Source organism: Odontomachus brunneus, unplaced genomic scaffold, assembly GCF_010583005.1.
Source record: "Odontomachus brunneus isolate Ranch 3 - 2012 unplaced genomic scaffold, Obru_v1 Obru_scaffold_020, whole genome shotgun sequence".
NCBI classification, from domain to species: Eukaryota; Metazoa; Arthropoda; class Insecta; order Hymenoptera; family Formicidae; genus Odontomachus; species Odontomachus brunneus.
In genome coordinates this window covers 99,428-113,518 of record NW_022639470.1, presented here as the reverse complement: position 1 = coordinate 113,518, position 14,091 = coordinate 99,428, and positions in this window count along the sequence as shown.

Sequence of the window (14,091 nt, the reverse complement as noted above, 5' to 3'; positions counted from 1 at the left end):
TTTTATGAATGATTGAGCGACTCTTCTCCATGGGATCCTGCAGCGTCGCCAGGTATAGCTTTCATGGTTCGAAGGAAAGGAGGTCGCGGCGGTGTGCGCGCGATGCGGGATGTAGCAGAACGCGGACGGGAACTATGAGCGCGGCTATTCGACCTGGTGCACCGTCACGCGCCGCGCGTTTAAGAGAGCATGCCGCGGTAACGCGCCTCTGAAATTACGTTGTTACGCGTCGCGCTTACGAGGGGTTGGAGGGTGACAATGTGTGAGTGGCGCGAGCGGGTCGGTGAACGATTAATCGACGTGTTCGCGGTGAATACTCGTCGCCACGTGAAATTGCTGAACTCCGATATTTTAATTCGTCGTCAAAAAATCCCGCGCACTCGTCGGTCATTCCCAAACAAGATTGTACGGCCCTCAAAATGTGTGCGCTGACTGATAAGTTCACTTTATACGTTTGTTGTTCACAAAATTAATTTTTCGTTTGATTATTCCGCTGTTACAATAACTTCAAGGCACCTTCCCTGATCGTCTGATGTACGTAAACTTTGCAGCAACTTTAAGTACATTGAATCACGAAAGCAACGTTGAGTCTCTTATGAGTCATCAAGTTGCATTCATGTTTATTATATGGAATAACGAAATAGAAATATATGAAAAATGATAAAAATCTATCCCAGGTAGTGTCATGTTAAAATTAATATGAAAATTTGACTGCGTGACTTTTGACAAATCTGTTGCTCTGCATCAATGCAACAAAAAATTTACTTCATTGTATAATGTACCTTTAATAATGTACCTTTAATAATGTACCTTTAATTTAACATACAATATTTACTCTACAAATATAATTAAAGGAATTGTAAAATTTTCATAACCGTTTGTTTCACATCGATAGAACTCTATTTGGGTTAATCGTTAAATGCTATTTGGGTTATCTTCCTTTAATTCATATCGGATAATTTATTGCGGATTATTTTACATTCTCATTAAGCCTTGATTGTGCCTTCTTCATATGTTCCACGTTGAAATCCGAGCGCGATTCTGGAATCTATATATTTCCAAAACACACAAAGCGATCATCCGGACAAGAAACGATAATGTGTGCGCGCGCGCACACACACACACACACACACACACACGCATATGCGGCACAAATCCGAAGGCACCCCCGTTTAATTCCTACGACCCCCGCGAACGTTGATGCGCTGTATCGCGAATATTAACACGGCATTAATAATCGTATGTATATTTGCGGTTGCGCAGAACCGGAGCGCGTGTAAGCGCGACGCCGCCGCGCGCCACGCTCGACTATTAATTGCATTCGCTCGTTAAATATTCCCCGTTAATTTAAATGCATTAAATACGAATATTACCTTGCGCCCGCTTTGCCGCGCGCGCCGACGTACGTACATGAAATATTTATGTACACAAATTGCGGGGCCGATTCCGCAATTAGACGGGGGCGGGAGGGAGGGAGCGGGCGAACGGACCGAAGGTAGGTGGGGTGAGAGGGCACACAGGGCGCTTTCGGTTGTTTCCGATCCAAAGTGCAATCTGCAAAGGAGACGAGACGCTCGCTTGCGGAATGAAACGTTTTCGGTCACGGGAGGAAGAGAGAGAACAGGCAGAAAGGGAGAGATAGAGGAAGAGATGAAGGGAGAGAGGAAAGAGAGAGAGAGAGAGAGAGAGAGAGAGAGAGAGACTCCTAGGTGTTGATTATCCGGGTGGTGTGAGTCGAGCAAACTGAGGATATATTCAAGGGTCGGGTGAGGTCCTGCAGGACCCGCAGGATATTGCTATGCGGGCGGTGGCTTCCGGATGATTGGCAATGGCCACCGCGGCATTCCTAATCGCCATTCACGCTATGCCAATCGCAATTCGCTTCTCTCTCTCTCTCTCTCTCTCTCTCTCTCTCTCCCTCTCGCGTGCGCGATTCTCTCGTCCTTTTTCTCACGCGTCCACCCCCGCAACCCTTACCGCACGCTCCTCGATTACTTCGAATGCCGTTTCGCATCCATTCGCGCGATCACGATGGCGCGCCGCGTCCCTCACCTCGGCGTCCGCAAGTGACGCTCCTCCATTGATTTCATAATCCTGCGTGTTTCCCGCGAGCGCGGCAGATGCGCTGAATTAATCATTACCGCGTAATCGTCCGGTCTATATATCGGACCTCTCGTCGTTCATCCGCTTGTGCTCGCGAGTTTTGTCGAGAGCCACACTCGAGAGGTCGCGTGGACGCGTCGATGCGCAATTAAATGGCGATGTACGCAAACAGAGTGACGCGGGCAATCTTTGTCTCTGCCCTTCTATAATCTTTTCTCTATCCCTGTCTCTGCCCTCGCGAGGAGAAGCCGACACGAAATAAAAACTATACGCATAGAATATTTTCTTCCTTTTTCATATAAATTCTTTCTTATTTTACTATGCTTAGTAATCCAGGAATAGACTGTCATTCAGATCTATCCTGCTAAGGGACATAGTAAATTTCGCTAGAAATATAAATTGAGAAAAAAGGGTTGAGTTAACGAGACTTTGTTTGGATGAAGAAAATTTGTTCAATGATTGTGATTTAGTCAGTAACTCTGTTGTATTAATTACGCAATTTATTGTATTAATTTGTTTAATAGATACGATGTTTCTTTGAAGACAGCTCGAGTCGAAATTTTAGCCTTATATTAAATTTAAATTTTACAACGCTATAGAAGATAAGTTAGCAAAGTTAGCAAAGTTAGCGAAATATTCTAATAATACAATTTACTTTTCCTTTGATTCTGATAATGTCTGAAATTTCCTTTTTCACTTTCTTTAGCGTCAAAATAGGCGTTAAATGAAATAATGAGGCTGAAAATAGAATCAAAATTTCGACTCGACAGATGGGCCGTCAAAACAACTGCTCCTTTCTTCTCAGTGTAACCAGTGATCCAGTAGTTCGTCTCAATTCCCAAAACGTAAGTAGCAGTGAGACAGACGAAGGGACAGTGAATTATCACAGAATGGTGATCTATTTCTACAAAATCCCGCGGTAATATTTATCATAAAATTCCCCCCGCGTGCACGTCATTCTTGTCGTGTCGTTTTTCATCTCTCGCGAAGTGAATACGAGAATAATCACAACCGTTCCACAAACAGTTGCGATCGGCATCGACCTGACGCAGATTACCGGTAAATACGTAATGGCGCTTTTGTTCGGGACGCATCAAAGCGCGCGCTCATAGTGCACCCACCTGCACACGGCAATGTTGCTGCGATTATTATTGCTATTACTATTATCATTATTGTTATTATTACCGTTATCATTGTTACCGTTACTGCAAGCGCAGCCGACAGCACTGTCTGGAATGTAATCGGGCATAACGAAGCAGAACCTTCATTCATTTCTGATAAGATAATCCATCAACTGCGGACTTGCTGCGCGCGGCGAGTTGCGTATCGCACGTAGTCGGACCGCGTTACATAATTCATCAGCGCAACCTACTACGCCCCCTTCTCCGCGCACGCACAATTACACAGCGCGGTACTCTCATACGGCAGCACTTATCAGATTATGCGAGAGCGTGTAACACACTTTTTCACGCGACATGAAGTATTTCGTGCGCATTTCAACCGCCAGCGACGCCTTTGACGCATTATGCGGCTGGCCACCGACTGTGTCTTTCCACCGAGCGTTTATTTTGCAAGAATTGCTCTCAGACTCTTGTCGTGCAGACCACCGTTGCCGCCGCCGTTCTCCCGAAATTATTTTCGGGATTATTTTCATTTTGCCTCTTGTGAACGAATACCGGGCGCGCGCTGCGCGGCTTGCTTCCCGACGATGATCTCGATTGTGAATTCACTGAAACATCGCCGCGCGGTCGTTGCGAATTTCTTTGCATAAAAATTGCAACACAAACAACACGCTCGCGTGGTTTTATTCTTCCGGTAAAAAACTGTCGGCGAGCTTTTGTAAAAACGGCTCTTCTACATAAAAAGACGCATATAAAAAGAGCAGAGTGTCAGTTTTCGCCATTTCGAGTGGAAAACACTGAAATATTTTGGTATAAAAAAATGGTAGGAGCACAAAAGAGAGGGAGAGGGAGAGAACCGAGCGAATGCCAAAAACTGAACGCTGCTCGTCTTTCGAGAGCGATTCTCGTACGCGAGAGAGGGAACGGCCGGTGGAGGAAACAACAGAGCGCACTCACAGGAGTGTAATTTGCATTTAGTCCAATTATTACAGCGAAGCAGACATCCGACGACGCTACAAAACTTACATCGACGTAAAAGGATACCGTCGTCGCGGGGGGAGGAAGAGGGGCAGGTGCGAAGGGAGGGGATGAAACAAGAGGAGGCGTCGCGACATGTTGACTTCGTGTTTCCACACAGCGTTCGCAGCGCGTCCTCTTCTCAGCTCATACCGGGGGTGAGAGAAGACGTAAAAGTGGCGGTAAGACGTAAAGCGACCCTCGTCACGCCAAACTGGCACTTACGTATACGACATTACTGACGTGCCTTCTCCGAAGTGGAGCTGCTTCACACAAGGCGCCCGCTAACGAGAGGAGGACAGGCACTCCGCGGATTATCGCGTGTCCGTATGCATTATTGCTGCACCGCCGCTGCACCTCCGGCCGATTGCACCCACTTTCGTACAGTCGTACGGACGTGCGGACCACGTCGGCGGCACACCGTCACACCACCACCTCCGCCGCCAGCCAGCACCGCTACCTCCTGTCACGCCCCTGTCATTAATTTTCATGCCCCGGCAGAACGATGCGTCGCGTTTGTTAGAATTTACGGCGGGTGACTCGCCCTTCCCCGGGACGAGCGGGCCCGGCGAGGCGGCGCGACCGAGAGGTCGACCCCGGGGGAACCGGGGACGATTAATTTTTCAAGGTAACACGTGGCGCGATATTTCGGCCTGTATTCGGCCGGCCGGTGTCCGCCGAAGTTGATCCTGTCGACGGTATCCCGCGGAATGAGTCGCCGAATTTTTCCCTGTCGTCCTGCGGCCGTCGCTTTCAATCAATGCTCCTCGTGTCTCTTTTTCGTCGCGAGTGTCATTTCCGCGCGTTAGAACGAGAAGCGTGGACCGTTACAAGTTCTCACGTCTGAATATTGCGTTCGTTAAAAAAACTTTGATACGCGCGACTTGTGATAAAAAAAGACAAATGCGGCGATCGCGCCGATCTCTCTCCTGCTCACTCTCGTTCATTGTGAAAGAAATTCTGTGTACCTGCGTTTATATCTCTAAATCCACGCTTTAAGCCATATTTAAATGGTACGTCGATTCGCGCTGTCGTTAAAGCGGCTCGCGTCGTCGATCCGGATAGCCGTGGCGATTCGTCCGGGCGACTGGTCGGGGCAGATGCCTCGATATCGCCGAGCTAAAGAGGAAAGCCAAAGGCTGAAAGGAGAGGAGGGGAGGACAAAAGAGCGAAATAGAGTTCTGCGGTGGAGTGCCGGAGAACAACAATATAGTTACAATTGGCATACGAAATAGGCGACAGTTCAATTTGGCCGAGCGTACTGTCTTCGCGGGCGGTTGTTACTTTCGGAGCGGGAGTATCATCGCCGCAAGGACAAAACTCCTGGCGGCGATATTGGCGGCTATCAGTATGCAGGCCGCGCAACCGAAGACGCTCCTCCGTTTTGTCCGCGCCTTATTCTCCCGCCCCTATAATACGATCTCTCTCTCTCTCTCTCTCTCTCTCTCTCTCTCTCTCTCTCTCTCTCTCTCCCCTCTCCCTCTTTCTCTCTTTTCTCTTCTTCGCTCTCCCAACTCTCTCAGCTTCCCTTTCTCCTTCATTCTCCGCGCTCCCTCATTCGGACAACGACAGGCTGAGTTTAAAATTTCCCGGGGGATGCCCGCGGGAAGCGGACAAGGCGGGGATAGATAGACCGATGATGGGCAGCAGCGACAAAAACCATAGAACCCGGAGATACGTGCGCGAATTGCGAAGAGAGGGGCACCCCCATCGGCGAATTTTACCTGCTGCGCGAAATTCCGTTAGTCAGGTTCATTTTGCAGACCCGTGGGTTATTTACTGAACGAAATCGTTCCCGATGTTCCGTCTTGTGAGGGAGAAGGTGGGAACAGAGGAAACAGGTTGGCAATGTGAAGTAAAGCTGATCTCCTCAACAGTTGCTGCAATTTGTCCGTAATTGAAATAAACATGACCATTAAAGCCCTTATCGGCCACCAGAGAATCTAGTGTCTAGTGTCAGTGCCATGTCGACCAAAATGTTAAGAAAAATTGCTTCCTTTTTTTTCCTATTAAAACTTTTCTCAAGGTAAGATTCAACAATTTTTCTTCCATCATTAAATCATTTTTCTCAATCATTAAATCTAACATATTAACTGTAACGTGTCGAAAATTGATCACTGATTGGTGCGTGCACGGAAGCGTGTACAAAAAAATGTAGCCTTCATAGTCAACAAATACGGTTTCATGCATAACTTCATAAATGTTAGCATGTACGAAATCATTTATACAATAGAGGATCGTGTGACGAGTGTTTAATTGTTTTCTACATGAATATACTATAAGGGACGCATTTGTTAATGCTTCTGACAGTTATCGATGCAATTATTGCATTTAATATTGGATTTTTCGTCGGAAACAATGAAAAGCGGTCTATATTCCTATCCTACCCCCTGCAACACGAACGACCGGCACGCGGCGCTACCAGCTGTATTTCTGAATACGATCCTACGTGAACCGAGACAGTCGGCGGAGGAGGACGCGTGCGGAATAGCGAGAGGGCGGCTAAGGGTGGATCTCGCAGGAAGTAATAAACGCTCCTTTGATTGCGCCCGCACGAGGACAGAAAGTCGATCGGCCCTCAGCCGATCGGCAAAAAAGCGTCGTCGCCGCTTGTTCGCCTGCAGGGACGTATGTGGAATCAATTAAGAAGCGAAAACGAACAAAATGGAGAGAGATCGGGCCAATCGACGGGAAGGAAGTGCGGAAAGGAAGAAGTGTCACGAGCGTGGCTACACTGATAACATTATTTATCGGCTTCGATTCGACGAGGCTCGCGACGTGATGAGTCCACGCGAAGCAAAGTACGAAGACCAGCGCGCTGCCGAGCACCCTCCTTCCTTCCCATTTAACGCGTCTCATTTTTGGCAATATCGTGTGACAAACGTCACTCTTTTTTTTCTCCCCGGGAGCTCATCGTTCCCGCCGATGAAAAAATTCTACCCGCTCGAAAAACTTTCCTAATTCAATCAGGGGGGGGAGACCCGGCGCAACTCCGGAGCGGGGGTGGTTTTCGGAAATCGGGTTTATCCCGCTGGACTTGGGAGTAGGAAAAAATTCGTTGAACTGTGCGACCGGAAAAGAGAGTTTCCCAGCTAGACGGCAGAGATTCGATTATAGTTTTTGTCCTGCTCCAGGTCCGATGTGTCCTCGGGAGTCGCAGTTGCGCCTCGCGCACTGATCCCGCCGATATTGCGCTACCTCTCTCTCTCTCTCTCTCTCTCTCTGTTTCTCTCTCTCTCTTTTTCCTCGGGTGTTCTGCACCGCAGAATAAACGCACGTAACCGCGGATACGTCGAGGAACGGCCAATTGTCGTGATTGGCTGCAGAGGATTTTTCACACGGTGGCAGAGCCGACGAAAAACAGCGAGTTCGCAATAGCGAGACGAGAGAGCCGCACTAATTGCGGCCAACACGAACAAACCACGTGCGGATCATGCGACGCTACTTGTCGTGCTTATCATATACAGAACGGTACGGTCGGCCAGTGCATAAATCTGCTTGTGACAACTAGATTCGATGTTACGCCTGGTTTTCGAGGAGCTCACTGCATACTGTTCTTTCTATGTACGTATAAACAAATGAGAGAACTACGGCGATGAATTGCAGAGAAGTCGCTCTTCACTTCACGGGGAAAGCGCGAGAAGCCCTCGAAGAAGCCGTCGGTAGCAAATGTGCGGATTATATCGGACAAACGTGTATACGAAAGAAATTTGCGTCACGTCGCACCGACGGCGTTTTGTATACTTTTGTGCCCCCGATATTCTTTCCGACTCGATTGTTGGAAACTCTCTCTCTCTCTCTCTCTCTCTCTCTCTCTCTCTCTCTCTCCCTATATATATATATATATATATATATATATATATATATATATATATATATCGCACGCGGCGTGGCGTGGTTCGGCCCGGCAATTTTCTCGCGTCGGCAACGCTCATCGTTGATGTAAAGCAGCCTGAGACAAGTCTAATTCTCAAAAACGAGGTCTGCGTATGACGTGAGCGAATTCACGAGTGTATGAAAGGGAATCGGTGAGTGGATAAGCCCGCGGCATTGAGAGAGGTGAGAGAAAGAAAGAGAGAGAGAGAGAGAGAGAGAGAATGAGAGAGAGAGAGAGAGAAATGGAGAACGCAGACAGTAGGCGAACAACGGCAAACGCGGAAGGTGGATAACAGAAGAGAAAAAGGAAACACATCGCGAGTGAAATGAATATTCGTCTATTTATTTTATGGTCCATATCGTGTAATTCGATTCTGTTCAGCGGCGCAGAAGCTTCATGCTTTCCCAGGCACGTTTCTTCCCGTTGTAGAGCCGTGTTGCTCCTGGCCTCGTATAATAAATTTTTGCAGCTCTGTTCGCACGACGAGGGATCGTTACGCGAGCGAATTACGCTTTCACTGTGTCGCCTCTGCGACACTTTCTCCGGAACGAGACGAAAGTGGCAAAAGAGAATGAAGGAACGAGTGAAGTGATCTTCATAGTTAATCGTCGGGAACAGGCTGCCATCAGACTGTTTGGCGGGACACGCCAAACGGAATCCAAAAGGCACGTAAAAGCGGCCGTACGCCGCTTGTACAAATTCGACTCGGGAAATTTCTGAGACGCGCTAAGGATCGTCAAAGTGATAGGAAAAGAGATGAGGAGCACGAGAAAGAGAGAGAGAAGGAGATAGATAGAGGAGAACGAGAGAGAGAGAGAGGGGGGGGGGAGAGAGGACGTTGCCGCCGAGTGGAATTTTAATTTTAAAACATGTCGCATTAGTCTTTTATAAACGACACATGGAAACGGTGACAATTGTCGACATGTTTAAATCGGGAGCAGTACGACGGTCCCGCTCTGGAGAGACGTTTTATTTTCAGATACAGGAGTAAAAGTGACGTGCGCGCACGTATTTTCACGAGGAAAAATTTTCAAGGCGCCAAGCAGCCCGCACATTATCCATTGGACGTCACCGGCCATTATCCACATAATTACATTTCTTTTTTTCTTTTCATGAGCTATACGTTTTACTTTCAGCCCCGTCAACTCTATTGTACTGAAAAAAAATACTTAGTACGCGAGATTTACGTCCATATGCTACGCGCAATAAGACCTACTTCAAGCGCAACGATGAGCTTACGATTTCGTCGTGATACGACTGATGATATAATTATAATTTATGATAAAATCAAATATTTTTTTGCGAATTGCATTGATTTCTCGTTGACATCAAACTATATCATAAAATACACCGTATTGAGAAAAGAATGCTTAATGAATTAGTAACTATAATATTACATGGAAAAAATAATTATTATAAGTTATGGTTAACAAAAGGGCTTGTTTTAATTAAAATCTACTGTAATGTTAATGATAATAACCTTATATGTTATCGCTACCATATCATTGCAAAAAATAAGAGTGAAAGATAACTATAATTTTAGTTTAACCACTTTTTTTTCTCAATGCAAATATCGATATCGCGAGCGAATGGACGCAACACTCTGGTCAAATCCGGCGTTCAGCTTTCGTTACATCAAGTGCAGTTATGACAGTCGCGGTGATGTACCGCTAGAGAGAGAGGAAGGGATTTGAAGGGAGGGAAGGAAAGAGAAAGAGACGGATGCGATACATTGCTTTCTTCACCGGAAGAGATCGATCCCGCGTCAGGCGAAATTACGACGTCGGGGTTTAGAAAGACCGCCGTCGTCGCCTTTCGTGACAGGTTGGCTCAACGGTTGCGCGATACCGGTGGTGTGTAAAGGGCACGAGAAAGAGGGTGAGAGAGAGAGAGAGAGAGAGAGAGGGCGGACGAAAGGTATGGGTGGCGACGACCGAGGGGGTAGTTGGTGGCAGTAGTCGGTAGTAGAAACAAGCATATGAAGCCCCGGAGTGTAGTATAACTAGCTGGCGGGCTGGCTGGCTGACTGGCTGGCTGGCTGGCTGACTACCGGGACTCGCGACCTATCGTTTATTAATTAACCGGCTTAATTAATAATTCAATAACCGCCATCACACCGAGCCGCACCCCCGTCGTGCTGCGTCGCGTCGCTATTTCGACCCACCAGGCGAACACCCCTCCGCTCAGACACGGTCGACGTACGAAGCCCGCCGCGAATCAGGCGTATACCAGCCCAGCCTCGACAAACCCACCACCGTGTATATTGTTTGGCTCGTACACACGCGTGCGGTACACGCGAACACGGCGCGCCTGTGTACACGAGCTGTCGCGGTGTGAGCCCAACCCCGCTTTTAATGACGACGGGCTCCTTGATCAGTTTGAGAAGCCGGCGTTTCCCGTTTCCTCGCCGACAGTTTCATCCGGCCCCAGTCACTTCCGGTAATTCTCTTCTTTTTTTAACATGTCGAAGTTCTCCCTCCCCCCTTTCTCTCTCTCTCTCTCTCTCTCTATCCATTTATCTCTTTAACTAAGCGTCGGGACTGATATTCTGTTTTAGAACGGATATCACTCCGTAAAGTGTCGAGCACGGGGTTACCATTTTCATCTTTTTCGCGGCTGCGCTTCGCAAAATTTTCCGGGTATCTTGTAACTGAAATCGATCTCCGAGGAACCAGATATGAAAAAAGACACAACATCCAATATATACGTGTATCTATATATACATACACACATATATATATACACGTATACGTCGACAGATACATTATACAAAATGTTATTAAAAATGTTTCAAGAATTACAGAATAAATAGTATTCATTATACTGAAAAAAAATGTTTACTAAAAGTTCTTTTACTCAGTACAATGAGTACTATCTACTCTGTCTTTTTTAACACCTTGTATGCATATATATATATATTGCACATGTGCAACGTGTGTGTGTGTGCGTGCGTGAACGATATACGTGTAAGATTCACACGAGCATTCATATACACGCATACGACTGTACGTACATACACACAACACACACAGCGTGTGGGCAACACCCCACGCTCGCGGAAAGGTGCTGTGACACGTGGCCGGTGTAAACTAAACGCAAGGGTGCCGAGGTCCCTGTGTAAACGTGTAAATGTGTATAATATAACACCCCGCAGGCCGCGCAGCCAAACCACTATCGTTCAAATAACATTTTAGCGGAAGCACTGCTATTGTATATATGTACGTACTTCGCTGTGCCGCGTAACTCGATGCGAATTTTTCAAACAAACGAAAATAGAGGGGCTCGAAGAGAAACCCGAGAGAAACAAAAAGAGAGAGACAGAAAGAGTCACATGTATAACAAGTATATAAAATATATGAAAACCTACGAATACAGTATGAGTGATATTGCAATAAAATAAAGTTTTACTATAAATTTTTACTTAAACAGTAAAGACCGAAGGAAAAACAGCCAACGCACAGGTTGACGGTACGAGACGACGTCTAATCGCGATTTTTGCCGAAAATCCTCGAGAATTTATCCAAATAAACGAATGTATCTAAATTTGGAAGCAACTTTACCGGTCGATTTTTAAAGTTTGCATCCTTTATGAGTGATTCATACAGCGCTCGTTTTTAATGCATAATGATGAATAAAGTGGAAAAACGAAGGAAGTAGAAAAGAAGAAAGGATGAAAATTTGTTCTGAACAATACGTCATATCAAATGTAGCACGAAAATACAACTTTTAGTAGATTTGTTGCTGCATCAACAAGCCGCGAAAAGTTTATGTTATTATGTGATGTAAATTTAATGGTCAATTCAATTTACAACACGTTTGTCTCATAAATGTAACTGGAAAAATTGTAAAGTTTTCATCATCGATTGTTTCACATCGTGATAATCATGAAAGACTATCTGGGCAATTACGAGGTATACTCGTTAAAGCGAGTATAATGCCGTAATTTACAAACGCACGTAGAGATAACGCTCTGTAAGCCGAGAATTACGTTACAACGCGCCTCGCCGCTCCAACACGAAAGTACAAAAATGGAGTGAAATTTATCTGTACGTTAAATTATATATAGGGTGCCCCAAAAGGTTTGACCCATGTTTCAGGAGCGTATCGACAGGACGCCGTAGAGCAACTTTTCGATAAGAAGCGATGTTCACTGCGGTCGAATTGCAAAGCTACGAGGCCTTGAAGTTGGCCATACGGTCGCTTATCACACAAGGCATAAAACAATCTAATTAGCTTCCAGTAGATTCAAACAGGCACGATGAAAAATGCTGGCAAATTACTTAACACATGTGTATTATTGTCATCGTGGCGTCAGCTCTAAACGATATGGCAAGCGCCTCTATTTTTCGTTCGTGAATGTAGATTCCTGTCGAAAGTTGCTCTATGATGTTCTTTCAATACGCTCCTGAAGTGTGGGTCAAACGTTTTCGGATACCTAGTGTGTATGTATGTGTATGATATAGAATATTGCTAGAAAATACTGTATTTTGTGTAATGTATATGATCGTAATAATTTTCCAGACGACCTAGCACGATTCATAACGAGCGCACCCACGTATACGCATGTGCGTCTGTGCAGCGAGCGTATGGCAACTCGGTTATTTAATTGGGCTTTTACATCACGCGGTTTGTAGTCCAGGGGCTTTTGGTGTGGTTCAAAATAAACACGCGGTTCAATTTTCCCGGCGAGATACATGCACGCGCGATCATTATCCGGAAAATAGGGGTAATAAAAGCATCGACCGGTTTCCGTTCGATTCTCTGACGGTTCTAAACTTTTTAATAGCCGAATACGAGCCGAGTACGAGCCGCGGCGTGCTATGTATCGGTTGATGAACGAAAAGTTAAAGAGTTAACACTCCCGCGCGATCGGCCCGTTTCCGACGTTTTTCTGCTGGATACCGCGTGTGCGTTTCGCTCGCGATCGCAGTTGCCATGATTAATTAACGCACGACAATTATATATAGCGGTGTGAACACGCCGTAAAGCGAGATCTCGGCGGGCTCTCGGCTGAATTTCTCGCGCGGCGCGTATAATCCGCGCGACTCGCGTTATTATTGGAGCATGACTGTGGAGCGAGGGCTCTGTTGATACGAAAGTCCGAAGTCGCGGATGTGTATTAAATATATTAATACGTGAAGAGCGGCTGGCATTCAAAAGCTTGCTCCTCACAGCGAGATTGTTACACTTTTTTGCGCGCGGGCGCTAGGTTTTCGCGATACGTCGGATTACACGATAAACAAATAACTTTTCAGTTTCGGCGTACGCTATAACTCGCAACGAGATCGCGCCGGCTTCGCGTCGACGCGACGTTTGACACGCGTTATTCTCGATTTATGTTATTAACGCGCTCCCCAGGGCAAGAGAGATATCGCGTAAAGCCGATTCGCGCAAATTGAACTCGTGTAAAAAAAGGAAAGAGAGAGCAGAGCAGAGGGAGAGAGAGAGGGAGGGAGACAATCGCTCTCGTATTTCATAAAGTTACAAAGTTAAAAAAGGGATAAGTGATTATGTAATTGTTTTTTACGCGCGTTAAATTCTGCTACACACCGGTTTTCGCGATAACTCTCGCTGGGGATAACTCTCGCATATCGAACTTATTCCCGTTCAGTGTTCAACTTTACAGTTTTAAGGGCACTCGCATTTACCTGCGCAGTCAAACGGCTCTCGTAAAGGACACCGACGCGTTAGCAATCTGCATCTCGATTTCGAAAGCCTGCCAGCGAGATTCGCGTAGCCCCGGGGCCATATTTCGGCACCGCGAGTCGAACGAGCCGTAGCGCGGAACGCGGGGAGAACTTGCCGCGGGAGAAAGAGATCAAGCCGAGACTAATCCGATTCATTTTCACGCGACGTTTCGCCACTGGTCGCCAATTACACCGTTACCGGCCGCTTCCCCGCGCGAAACGATATTAGATCGGTAAATTTGACGTTCCCGTGCTCAGAGGAAAAGTTTCGCCAATTTAACAAAAT